This window comes from Nuphar pumila, chromosome 4 (assembly GCF_984573655.1).
Source record: "Nuphar pumila chromosome 4, dmNupPumi1.hap1.1, whole genome shotgun sequence".
Classification (NCBI taxonomy): Eukaryota; Viridiplantae; Streptophyta; class Magnoliopsida; order Nymphaeales; family Nymphaeaceae; genus Nuphar; species Nuphar pumila.
This window is the reverse complement of record NC_143252.1, coordinates 10,799,579-10,813,228: the sequence shown is the minus strand read 5'-3', so window position 1 is coordinate 10,813,228 and position 13,650 is coordinate 10,799,579. Positions and strand designations below refer to the sequence as shown.

Below are 13,650 nucleotides of genomic sequence, written 5' to 3'. Positions count from 1 at the left end.
ATTGAAAATTCTCTTTCTTCACATTTCTATGGAATGAGAATTCTCTTTCTTCACATTTATATAAAATAAAAAATCTCTTTTTATGAGAATTTTGTTGGCATTCACGTAAAATCATAACCGGAATGTAAAAAACAAAACATACATACTAGTACACAGTGTTCTCCCTAACCTATTGATGCCCACGATAAGCTCAGGTCGTCAAGTTGATTGCGAGTAGGACCCTGAACCCAGTGAGAAAAGAGGACACCTTGATTGCACTCATCAAGCAACTATTCTCCAATTTATAGTGGGAGGAAAGTGGTGGTGGTGGTGGTGGGTTACATATATGGCATTCATGTATGCGAACCCTTCGCATGCCATATTGAATATGAATCTTTCACACTTAGGTAACCCCTTTCTCACTAATTCTTCACTAATGCCCACTAAAGCGTTCATTAATGTCAAACCGGGTCATGCTTATAATACCGAATCTTAACAAGGTCCAAAGAATCCTCAATCAACACAACTCAGATCACTTTGGTGATTGAATGAGTCAATAATTGAGTTCTTTTATCACAAAAATATTCATATTATGGAACATGTTCATGCACACATAACAATACATGCATATTAATGATGAAACGTGTATTATATTATCAAAACATATAAATTCATGCTTAAACTTATATGCATAAATAAATTTTGATGAAAACACATCACAGATGTCATGAATTTAGTCATAATTCACGCTTAAAATATTATGCATAACTTAAATAACATAGGATGCATGCATTAGACATTCACAAGTCATGATTTCTTAATAATAAACACATATAAAGCATGAAAAAACAACAAAAAATATGCTCTTATGGGTAAAACTCAGGATCCTCACGCTGGATCCAGGCCCTGAACTAGTTTTAAAATAGTCAAACTGATATGAAACATGTACAAAAGCTCATAAACCACTAAAACCGAATGCGAAAATCCCTGTTCTTTTATAGATTCATGAAAACATGATATCTACATTCAGGAAATGGTGAAAACCGAGTATCGGTCTCAGAACCGGTTCAATTTTATATGGGTTTAAATAGTACACTAACCTTATTTGGAACCTGATCCAGTTCAATTTGAATCTAGATCCAGTTTCAATGGATTCATGATCGGATCCCTTCAGTCCAAATCAAGACCCAAGTATGATTGGGTCCCACGTCCGGATTCATGATTCAGTCCAAATAAGGTGAGGGTCGGATTCAAATCTCAACCCGGTCTAGACCCAGACCCGAAACCAAAATGGGTCCAAGTCTGATACAGGGTCGGGTCAGACCCAGATCCGGAACCCACATGGATTCGGGTCTGGTCTGATCCGAGGGTTCGGGCCCGGTCCGATCTCCGGGTTCGGGTGCAGACGCTGGGTCCGGGTCTGGACCCGACCTGCCCGGACCAAGGTATGCGTTTTTAAAAGGAAAAGGAAGAAACCGTAACCGTTCGGTTTATCAAATCGGAAAGGCAAACCCCCTCGCCCTCCCCCCTTTCTGTAGACGGCTGCCTCCACCCCCCGTTTGTGTAGACGACTGTCGCCCCCCCCTCCCCCATTTCAGTGGACGCCACCGGCAAGGCCGCCGGCGACGGCGATCGGCTCCCCTCTGATTTTGTTGTTATTTGTTAGGCCTAGGTCCAGCTCTGGTACATCGGATTTCCGATCGCGGGTGTCCCCTCTCTCCTTTCTCTCCCACAACTCGTCCCCTCCTCTGTTGCTCGTGCTTCCCTCGCCTGCCCTAACGTTACTTTCGGCGAACTGACTCTGTCTGCCTTCCTCCAGCACCGGCTCCTTTCTCCGGCACAGGTACTCTCTCTCTCTCTCTCTCTGTGTGTGGCCGAAAAGGGTCCGGTTGTTCGCCCCTTTGCGTGTAATGTGGTTAGATTCATGTATAGTCTAAGTCGGGCTACGTTTGGGCTGCACGCCAAGTATTTGATGGAATTTCTGAGAAAGATATGGCGATTAGAAACTTTGGGTATGTGGTGAATTGTGATGTTGGTGCATAAGAAGTGTTTGACGAAATTCTAAGAAGGATGTGGTATCTTGGAGTGCTGCACATCGGGGTGCATCCCGTGTGACTCATCTTCATATGCTCTTGGACTCTTTGGTAGGATGCAAGTGAGGCCCTATGTCATACTTGTTGATGCTATGGTCGCTCTTTTCATCTTACCGGGTCTAACATGATTTCTCTGCAACACCAACTTGTTTTCTTGCGCAATAGTAATAAAGAACCTACTCAATTTTATGTAATAATTCGTTCTCCACAATTCTTGTATCGGTTTTTATGTGAAGTATGAAGTTTAAAGTTGTGCATTGTAGAAACCCGCATTATCTATCAATCCTTGTTTTCATAGCTATGTAATATGGAATACCAAATTATCTCTCAATCTAATGCTTTTATGTTACTCTTTGAGTGACTAGAATTTGCAGCACTAGTGGAGATAAAGGACAGATAATGGTTTATTTTTCTACATGAACTATAACAGAATGCCACACACAAGATATAGTTAAGTCCTTCGCAGTTATGGGTGAATATTTTGAAATATTTGTTTACTCACTGTGGATGTTTCGACTCTTAAGTTATTTTGATCTCCTTTTGTCAGTTCTTTATTTTTTAAGTGGTTGAGTTTTTATTAACATTAGTATTACTCATGAAATGCAGCGAAACTTTGAGAAACTGTGAATGATATTGTTTCTTGCTTAGGACCATCACCTTCATTAAGCTAACAAAGTTAGCAGCATTTACCAGTGTGGCTGATTGAACGTTACATGTTCCAAGATAATTGTGTAGGATATGCACGTGCAATTGTTTGCAGTGGGTTTCCTTCCATTGATGTTGGATGCACACAAAGGAGTAGCCAAAACACATAGTATAGTAGACCCTTTGCTTAGCTTGCTGCTTTTTTTCTTTTAAAATAAGATATGACATAAATAGGATATTTTGATAGTGTTGGACGTTTTAAATGCTCAAGTTAATGCTTCCCTTTTTTTTTATTATGTGAATCACATGAATATGAACCAATATGAGAATTTCGTTGGGGCGTTCCCTACTGAGCGACACACTGTACTCTATAGGCCCGGAGGCAGTGATAAATGGGCAAGGATTGCTAGGTCGTCGCCCGGAAGCGACGCGTCACACCGACACCCGGGTGCGGTGTCAAATAGGCAAGGGTTCCCTCACTTTGTTGGACGGGTGGGGGTAAAGAAGTCCAAGACCATAAAATTAGGTTAGCCACTTGGAACATAGGGTCTTTAACTGGTAAGTTGGTAGAGTTAGTAGATGTTATGTGTAGGAGAAAGATTGATATTTTATGTCTACAAGAGACCAAATGGGTAGGTGAAAAGGCAAAAGTGATAGAACCTCGGGGATATAAGATTTGGTATACAGGAATAAGTAGAAATAGGAATGGAGTAAGGATTGTTATGAGTCGTGAGTTTAGAGATAATGTAGTTGAGGTCCGTAGGAAGTGTGATAGGATTTTACTTATTAAATTAGTATTAGGTACGGATATTATTAATATTATTAGTGTTTATGCACCTCAAGTAGGTTTAGATGATTTCACTAAGCGTCAATTTTGGGAAGATTTAGATGGAGTAGTACAAGAGATATCTTATGGTGAAAAGCTTTTCATCGGCGGTGACCTTAATGGACATATAGTCATTAGTAAGGATGGATTTGAGAGTATCCATGGAGGCTATGGTATAGGAGAAAGAAACGAAAGTGGAGAAAGGATTTTAGATTTTGGTTTGTCTTATGATATGATCTTAGCAAACACTTGGTTTAGGAAGAGGGAGTCTCACCTAGTAACATTTAAAAGTGGGGTTAATACGAGTCAGATAGATTTTTTCCTACTTAGAAAGAGAGATAGGGGTTGTTGCATCGATCGTAAGGTTATAACGGGAGAAAGTGTAGCTACACAACATAGAGTCTTAATTTTAGATCTTAGAATTAGACAATGTCGCAAAATGGATAGACATAGGATAGACCCTAGAATTAAGTGGTGGGCACTGAAAGGAGCTAAACAAAGAATGTTTGTAGAGCAGGTAGTTAAGGAAGCTGATTGGTGTCTCGAGGAGGATTCAGAATCAATGTGGAATAAGATAGCGGGTGTCATGAGAAAGGTGGCTAAGGAGATATTGGGTGAGTCTAAAGGCGGTGCACCGCTAGGTAAGGATACATCGTGGTGGAACGAGGATGTCAAATTAGCTATTAAGGTTAAAAGAGAGTGTTATAGAAATCTAAATAAGAGTCGTGATAATGAGAATTTGGAGAAGTATATGATAGCAAAGAAGGAAGCTAAAAAAGTAGTTCGAAACGCGAGGGATAAGGTATATAAGGAGGTTTATGACAAGTTAGATACCAAAGAGGGCGAGAAGGATATTTATAGGCTTGCAAAGATGAGAGATAGAAAATCGAGGGATCTGGGTATGATTAGATGTATCAAAGATGAAACACAAAGGGTTTTAGTCAAAATGAGGAGATTAAGGAGAGATGAAAAGATTATTTTGATAAGCTATTTAATGAAAGTCATGCTCAGGATCTTGGAAACTTGTCCATTCCTTTTCATGAGATGAATCGTGACTTCATGCGCAAGATTCAAAAGAAAGAAATTGTAGAGGCTTTGAAGAAAATGAAATCAAGAAGGGCAGTTGGCCCATATGGTATACCTATCGAGGCTTGAAAATGCTTGGGAGAGAAAGGTTTAGAATGATTAACAAATATTTTTAACAAGATTTGGCGGACAAATAAAATGCCTAATGAGTGGAGGAAGAGTACTTTGGTGCCTCTATATAAGAATAAGGGTGATATACAAGATTGCATAAACTATCGTGGTATAAAACTCATGAGTCATACTATGAAACTTTGGGAGAGGATGATTGAGTCTAGGTTGAGGAAGGTTGTCATGATATCGGAGAATCAATTTGGTTTTATGCCTGGAAGATCAACTATGGAAGTTATACATCTTCTTAGACAACTTATTGAGAGAAATAGAGAGAGGAACAAAGATTTGCATATGGTTTTTATTGATTTGGAGAAGGCATACGATAGAGTACCTAGGGACGTTCTCTGGTGGACAATGATGAAGAAATGTGTTTCTCTCAGGTACATTAGTATAATTAAAGATATATATGAAGGAGTAGTAACCAATGTCCGCACTTGTGGAGGGGTGACAACCAATTTTCCTATAACGGTTGGGTTACATCAAGGATTTTCTTTAAGCCCTTTCCTATTTGCTATAGTGATGGATGAGCTTACAAGATCAATTCAAAAAAATGTGCCGTGGTGTATGTTGTTTGTTGATGATATTGTTTTGATTGATGAGTCTAGAGCTGGGGTTAATGCTAAGTTAGAATTATGGAGACAAACATTGGAAGCAAGAGGTTTTAAGTTGAGTAAGAGTAAAACATAATATATGGAATGTCAGTTTAGTAAGCAACGAAGTAGTGAAGCTTGGTGAGCAAGAAATACCGGTGGATGATTGTTTCAAATATTTGAGATCTATCATTCAAAAGTATGGAGATGTAAATCATAGGATAAAGGTTGGGTGAATGAAATGGAAAAGTGCAACTTGAGTGTTGTGTGATCGTAGAATGCCATTGCGGTTGAAGGGAAAGTTTTATAGGACGACTATTAGGCCTGCTTTACTATATGGTACGGAATGTTGGGCTGACAAGAGACATCATATTCAAAAAATGAGTGTAGCTGAGATGCGTATGCTTAGATGGATGTGTGGAAATACAATAAAAGATAAGATTCGGAACGAGGAGATACGTAAGAAGGTAGTGTTAAAATGTATCTAATATATATATATATATATATATATATATATATATATATATATATATATATATATATATATATATATTTGGTATATTACATCAATACCCGATAGGGGTATTTTTGTAATTTCACCTAGTTGTTTTAGGAAACAACTATTTTCGTTTTTTTGATAAAATGTATTTTTTAGTTTTATTTTTTTAATTCTTTTTTTCCTTCTTTTGAGGACTAAAAGGGGCTCCAACCCTAGAGTCGTTGGAGCCCCCAACGGTCACAAATGTGACCGTTGGGGGCTCCCAACGACTCTATGGGAGCCCCCTTTTGGCTCTCTTTTTGAGGCCTTTTGGCCATTCCTTTTCCTCTCTCCCTCCCTCTTGTATAAATAGGGGTGAACCCCTTGTATATTTTTATTCTTGAGAGCTTTCTCTCTTCTCAATAAGAGGCTTTTTATATTGTTGCCTTCTTAAAGGCTTGTGCTTGTATTGTCCGTTTGTGGACTTGTGATATTGTCTCTTTTATTCATTGTTGTAAGTGCTTGTATGCACTCTTTATATTTCCGCAATATCTCTTTACATGGCATCAGAGCCACTTGATTCTTGAAGGAAAGGTGTGGTTCGTGTATCTCATATTTAGTGGACATCTTCTCACTTCTTGGCAACATCATGGAGACAAAGATTGACCTATCTTTCAAGCTCAATGGAAAGAATTATATGATGTGGGCATCGACAATGGAAAATAATCTCAAAGGAAAGAAGCTTTGGGGTCTTGTCATGGGTACCGTTCCGGAACCTAAGCTTATGCTCACGAAGGTAGAAGAAGGTCAAGAAAAGGCTCTTGAAGGAAATGCTCGCCTCAAGGCCATTGAAAGTCATCAAAAGGAAGTGGAAGATTGGGAAAGCAATCACGCAAAAATCCTTGCGTGGTTTATGAACAATGTGGAGCTTAAGGTATGTGCTAATATAGCTAAATTTCGTAGAGCCAATGAGGCTTGGTCCTTTATGAAGGGTATGTATACCCAAAAGGATCTTGCAAGAGCATACTTCTTGCAAGAAAAGATTAGAACCACCAAGCAAGGTGATTCTAGCATTCAAGACTATTATAGTGCCCTAAACCCACTATGGGATGAATTGGCTCTCTTGGAGCCAAAATGGGTTTCTATGGAAGATATTGATTTAAGGCAAAAACAAATGGAACAAGAGCGATTGTTTCAATTTCTTTTTGGGCTACGTCCCGAATTTGAGCAAGTGAGATCTTCACTTCTCCATAGATCTATTTTTCCTCCTATTGAGGATGCTATTGCCGAAATCACTCAAGAGGAGACAAGGCTTGGCATGAGTAAGCATGTTGATGAAGTCCTTGCCGTATCAAAACCGGGTAACAATGTTAGAACCTATAAGCCTCTTCATTTTGGGAAACAAAGAAACTACAATGGAGGAAGAAAAATGATTGTTTGTCATTATTGCAATGAGCCGGGTCACATTAGACCCGCTTGTCCAAAGCTTATTGGAACCTTCAAGCCTAAAGTTGCCTCTCTTGAAGAAACTATCACCAAAGAAGATGAAGGCAAGAACAATGACATCAAAGAAACTCTTGGACAAATATCTATGGCTCTCCAACAAATGTTAAAAGTTTCTTCCTCCATATCGGGTGCGGCTATTGCTTCAACATCGTACGTATTCTTGGATCCTTGACTCCGGAGCTTCTTTTCATATGACCCCTCATGAAAATGCACTTAGTGATGTTTGCACCAATTCAAAGGACTTTTGTGTCTCTACGGCCGATGGAACCTTTTTAAAAATTTCAAGTATTGGCTCTTTTAAAGATTCATAAATTTTTTGTGTTCCAAAAGTAAGAGTTGTTCCCAAACTAAATTTAAACCTATTTTCGGTTTCTCAAATTGCCGACCATGGATGTGAAATATCTTTCTCATCTAATGGTTGCTTTGTGCAGAATCTCCGGTCCGGGAAGCGGATTGCGCAAGGCCATAGAATGGGAGACCTCTATTATATGAACCATCTTGATCTCCCTACAAACTATTTTTGTTCTTATGTCCAAGAAAAAAGCATGGAAACTTGGCATAAAAGACTTGGTCATCCAAGTTATTCCAAAATGTATCTCTTTCCTTTTTGAAACAAATTTTGTAAGGAAAAAGAAATTAATTGCGAAGATTGCATTTTTGGAAAAATGAAGTCTATTCTATTTCTAACTAGAACTTTTCTTTCATCAAGGCCTTTTGAATTGGTGCATTCGGATGTTTGGGGGCCTTCTCTGGTTATGTCTAAAGGGGGCTATTCATATTATGTTACGTTTATTGATGATTTTACTCGGTATGTTTGGATTTATTTCCTTAGTCATAAGTCAGAAGTATTTACTTTCTTTAAAGATTTTCATAAAAAAGTTCAAAATCAATTTCAAAGTAACATATCTATTTTAAGATTCAATTCCGGTGGCGAATACTTATCTCACGAATTCCAAAACTATTTAACCCAAAATGACATTTGCCATCAAAAGTCTTGTCCTAGGACTCCCCAACAAAATGGCCTAGCGGAAAGGAAACATAGGCACATTATAGAAACCGCTAGAACATTACTTGTTTCTAGGAATATTCCAAAGAAGTTTTGGGCCGAAGCCGTTCTAACTTCAACCTATCTAATCAATAAAATGCCCTCTTCTAAGTTAAAAAATGCTTCTTCCTATGAAAAACTCTTTAAATTTTCACCCGATTTCAACCTTCTTCGTATTTTTGGTTGCAAATGTTTTGTCTTATTACATAAGAGGGATAAGTTATCTCCAAAAGCAATTGAATGTGTTTTTCTAGGATATGGTGAAAATAAAAAAGGGTCTAGATGTTATGATTTTAAGAATGATAAACTATATGTTTCAAAAGATGTAACATTTCTAGAAGAAGAAAACGGTTTTGATAAAATAGAAGAAACAAATGAAATTGATTATATATTCTTATATGATCTTATTGATGACATACAAGAAGATTTTCTTGAAAACATAGTCGATACTCGTGAGGTATCCCCTCTTGACATAACACCCTCAAATGATAGTGATTCAAATATAAATGTTCATGATAGTGATACCAATATAAATGTTTACTCAAGAAGAAATCAAGAAAATCCTATTAGTGCTCTCGAAAAATACTCTCAAATTTCTGAATCCACTGAGGAACCACAAGTTTGGCATTCTTCTAGAATATCAATACCCCCAAATAGGTTTGTATCCTATGATTCATTAACTCCTAACTATCGAGCATGTTTAATAACCCTACATTCTTACTTTGAACCGGCCCACTATAATCAAGCTAAATCTATACCTCATTGGGTTGAAGCAATGCAAGTTGAACTAAATGCTTTAAAAAAGGCGAATACTTGGGAAATAGTTAATCTACCCTCACACAAAAAAACCTATTGGTTGTCGCTGGGTCTTCAAAGTTAAAGCTAAAAGCGATGGCTCTTTAGAACGATATAAAGCTAGATTAGTTGCTAAGGGATACTCCAAAAAATATGGCATTGATTACGAAGAAACATTCGCTCCCGTAGCTCGAATGACTAGTGTCAGGACCTTAATAGCTGTCGCATCAACCAAAAAATGGCCTATTTATCAACTTGACGTAAAAAATGCTTTTTTAAATGGAAGTTTAAGTGAAGAAGTTTATATGGATCCGCCACCCGGAATAAATATTAAGCAAGGTCAAACACTTCGGCTTTTGAAGGCATTGTATGGTCTTAAACAAGCTCCTAAGGCTTGGTATGATCGTTTCAGTGATATCATGATAAAGTTAGGATTTCATTCTTGTTATACTGACACTGCTCTTTTTGTTAAACATGCAGGTTCTAGTATCATAATTTTGTTGCTTTATGTTGATGATATGATTATCACTGAGAATGATCAAAGTAGTATTATTAATGTTAAAAATATGTTAAAAGATAATTTTGATATGTCTGACTTAGGTTTTCTCAGATATTTTCTTGGAATTGAGGTTGCATATTCTCCTAGAAGATATATTTTGTCACAGATGAAGCTTGCTGCAGATATATGTTCTAAGTCTGGGATTTCTGATGATAAGAAAGTAGAGACTCCCGAGGTTATTAATGCCAAATTGCGGTTGGAGGATGAGGTTCTTCTGGAAGATCCCACACCTTACAGACAACTCATTGAGTCTCTTACCTATTTAACCATCACCAGACCAGATATCACTCATGCGGTTCACTCAGTTAGCCAATTTCAGCATGCTCCTACAACTGTGCATATGAGTGCTGTTCTCTGAATCATCCGCTACATTCGGAATACCATCAATAAAGGGCTATTTCTATCCTCCTCTTCTTCCTTGAATCTTCTTGCTTATACTGATGCAGATTGTGGAGGTAATCCCAATGATCGAGTCTCAACTACTGGTTTTTGTGTCTTTTTAGGGGACTCTTTGATTGCCTGACGATGCAAGAAGCAACAGAAAGTTTCACTATCATCCACTGAAGCTGAGTACCGGGCTATGGCAACCACGACAATGGAACTTGTATGGCTTCGCAGTTTGCTTAAAGACATGGGAGTTGATATTATCGAAGCCTCAAAGCTATGTTGCGACAACAAGAGTGCCATTTGTATTGCGAGCAATCATACTTTTCATGAGCGTACAAAACATATCGAATTGGATTGCCACTATGTTCGTGACGAATTCTTACGAGGAACTATTGCTCTTCCATATGTCACTTCAGAATATCAGTTGGCGGACTTCTTCACTAAAGCTCTTCCGGCTCCTCGCTTCATGTTTCTTCTTGGCAAACTTTCCGTCATTTCCCCGTAAAGTTTGAAGGGGGTGTTAAAATGTATCTAATATATATATACATATATATATATATATATATATATATATATATATATATATATATATATTCTGTATATTACATCAATACCCGATAGGGGTATTTTTGTAATTTCACCTAGTTGTTTTAGGAAACAACTATTTTCGTTTTTTTGATAAAATGTATTTTTTAGTTTTATTTTTTTAATTCTTTTTTTCCTTCTTTTGAGGACTAAAAGGGGCTCCAACCCTAGAGTCGTTGGAGCCCCCAACGGTCACAAATGTGACCGTTGGGGTCTCCCAACGACTCTATGGGAGCCCCCTTTTGGCTCTCCTTTTGAGGCCTTTTGACCATTCCTTTTCCTCTCTCCCTCTTGTATAAATAGGGGTGAACCCCTTGTATATTTTTATTCTTGAGAGCTTTCTCTCTTCTCAATAAGAGGCTTTTTATATTGTTGCCTTCTTAAAGGCTTGTGCTTGTATTGTCCGTTTGTGGACTTGTGATATTGTCTCTTTTATTCATTGTTGTAAGTGCTTGTATGCACTCTTTATATTTCCACAATATCTCTTTACAGGTAGGCGTTGCACCCATTGAAAATAAGATGAGAGAGAATCGTTTACGGTGGTTTGGACATATTCGGCAAAGACTTAATGATGCTCCAGTTAGAAGGATGGAGAAATGGGAAAATATATTAGTTAAAAGAGGTCGGGGTAGGCCTAGGAAGACTTGGATGGAGATGATAGGAAAGGATATGAATGCTTTGAACCTCACCGAGGACATGGCATTGGATAAAAATGATTGGAGAAGGATTCATGTGGAAGACCAAAAATGATTTTCATTGTTGGTTCATATCGCCGACCCCAATTGTTTTGGGATGAAGGCGTAGTTGTTGTTGTTGTTGTGTTGTATGTGAATCACATGATAAATTGAGGTTCTTTCGGATAAGTCCAATTTTTTATAGTTATGAAAAAATTATTTTTACTTAAAAACTAATTGTTATATGTTATTTTGATGAAAAATGTACAAAATCACATCTACTGTCATCCAAACGGAAATTTTCAGATAACTAGGTTACATACAGGTTAGTAGCTGTCATCCAAACAGCAAAACCAGGTTTTCAAGGTCTTTTAGGAACCAGGTTTGTAGAAACCAGTGTTATTAAAAATGCGCCTCAAGGCACAAAAAGCGCGACTCGCCTCAAGGCGAGGGGCTTTATGCCTTGAGGCGCAAGGATAAGGCGTAAAAGCCCCAAGGCGTGTGCCTCATAGGCCTTGAGGCGCACTCCTCGAGGCGAGACATGCCTCAAGATGAGGCGCGCACGCCTTGAAATTTTGGTCAAATGAGGGGTCAAAGTCCTCATTTGACCAAAAATTAGGGTTTAAAAAAGGGCCCCCGACCCTATATTTGTTTTCATGAGTCTCTCTCTCTATCTCTCGTATTTTTCTCACATAGTCTCTCTCGTCTCTCACACACAATCTCTCTCTCTCTCTCTCGTCTCTCACACGCAGTCTCTCTCTCTCTCTCTCGTCTCTCACACGCGGTCTCTCTCTCGGCTACGCAAGCTTCTTCATTTAGGTAATGCTCCTTCCCCTCTTCATTTACAAAATTTATTTTTTGTTATTTTTCTGTCATTTAGATATGAAAGAAATTTATATATATTTTTTGTTTTCTGTTATTTTTCTGTGTGAAATAACAGTCTGCAGTTCGATTGAGTTCTACTCTCTTTTAGCGTTAAATTTTGGGCTGGTATACAACATGAAATATTTAGAATTTATGTTGTACAACATGCATTGTATATACATTTATATGTATGTGTATGTGTGTCTATGTGTGTGTGCATGCGTGCATGTTTGTATTGGCAGCTACTGATTATGTTAAAAGCTCGGTATAACATAATGATTATTTGTGAATATCTGAGTTACTAGTTTGACCTTGCTGTTGGTCATAATGTTTATTCTTAAAACTGGTAAAGAACAACATTAGTGGTTGATTTTTACTATATGTTGTTTCTAAATTATTTTTGTTGTTTTCTTATATTGCTAAGTATGCTTGACACCTTATTTTTTTATAATTTTAATTGTGGCTTTAATTTTACTCATCTTCAAGCCATTGTATTGATGCCTCTTTACTCAAAGACCACTGCTTATATTTTGCATGTCACATAGTAGAAAACAGAATTAGATTGAATTTCAAATCTGTGTATTGCAGGTCACATAGTAGAAAATAGAATTGTTGCATTAATGTTACTTTTACATGTTAATCTCATATTTTTCAGTATTTATTTGAGATTTTTTATTACTTGTTGGTTGTTGCTTCATCAATAAATCATTTTTTATTTATTTGTAATTTGAAATATTTTTTATAGTTTTTTTTTAAGTTTTCAAATTTTTTTTAAGGCTTACGCTTTACGCCTCGAGGCTTACGCCTCACCTCAGATTTTGGTGGAGCGCCTCGCTACGCATCAACGCTTTTCATAACACTAGTAGAAACCAAGCTTTTTAAGCTCGTCATCCAAACGAGGCTTAAGCCCTCTTTGGATGCGCCGAAACCAGGTTAGAAACTTGGTTTTGGGTATGTTTGGATAACACCCCTGATTTCTCAAAACCGGGTTAGGTCTAAAAACTGAGTTAAAACCTGGTTATGAAAAAACAAGGTTTAGGGTGTTTTTTCATCACCCTAACCTGGTTTTTCAGGGATCCTCTCTCTCTCTCTCTCTCTTAACTCAACCCCTCGAAACCATCTCATCTTCCTTCACTCGTTTGCTGCTGCCTCCCTCAACACTCGACAACACTCATCTCCACTGCTCTTCTGCTGATCCTTTGCTGCATTGCTCTCCTTGCATGCCTGAGTCATCCAGTGACGTTCTCCTCAATCACCAGAAACCTCTCTCTCTCTAGAGAGAGAGACCCTTTTCCAACCAGCCATGTCTGGAGGCCCTTCTCTAGCTGACATTTCAATCTCATTCTACATATTTGCTGTGTTTGTGGTTTCTCTTTTCTTTGCATGTTTTTTCTATGTGTGTTGGTACCTATGTGATTTTCTGCCAT

General features: G+C 37.9%; 1 protein-coding gene across 2 annotated transcripts in view; it reads left to right on the top strand.

The window, feature by feature from the left end:
* Window positions 1-1,462: 1,462 nt before the first annotated feature.
* LOC149839352 (pre-mRNA-splicing factor ATP-dependent RNA helicase DEAH1-like) overlaps window positions 1,463-13,650 on the top strand; it is a 105,354-nt gene continuing 93,166 nt past the window's right edge. The window contains exon 1 of one of the 2 annotated variants that reach the window (XM_090002487.1): window positions 1,463-1,822. The gene's annotated coding sequence lies outside the window, so the exon portion shown is untranslated. The remainder of the gene's footprint in view (window positions 1,823-13,650) is intronic. The other variant, XM_090002489.1, reaches the window with a different exon arrangement.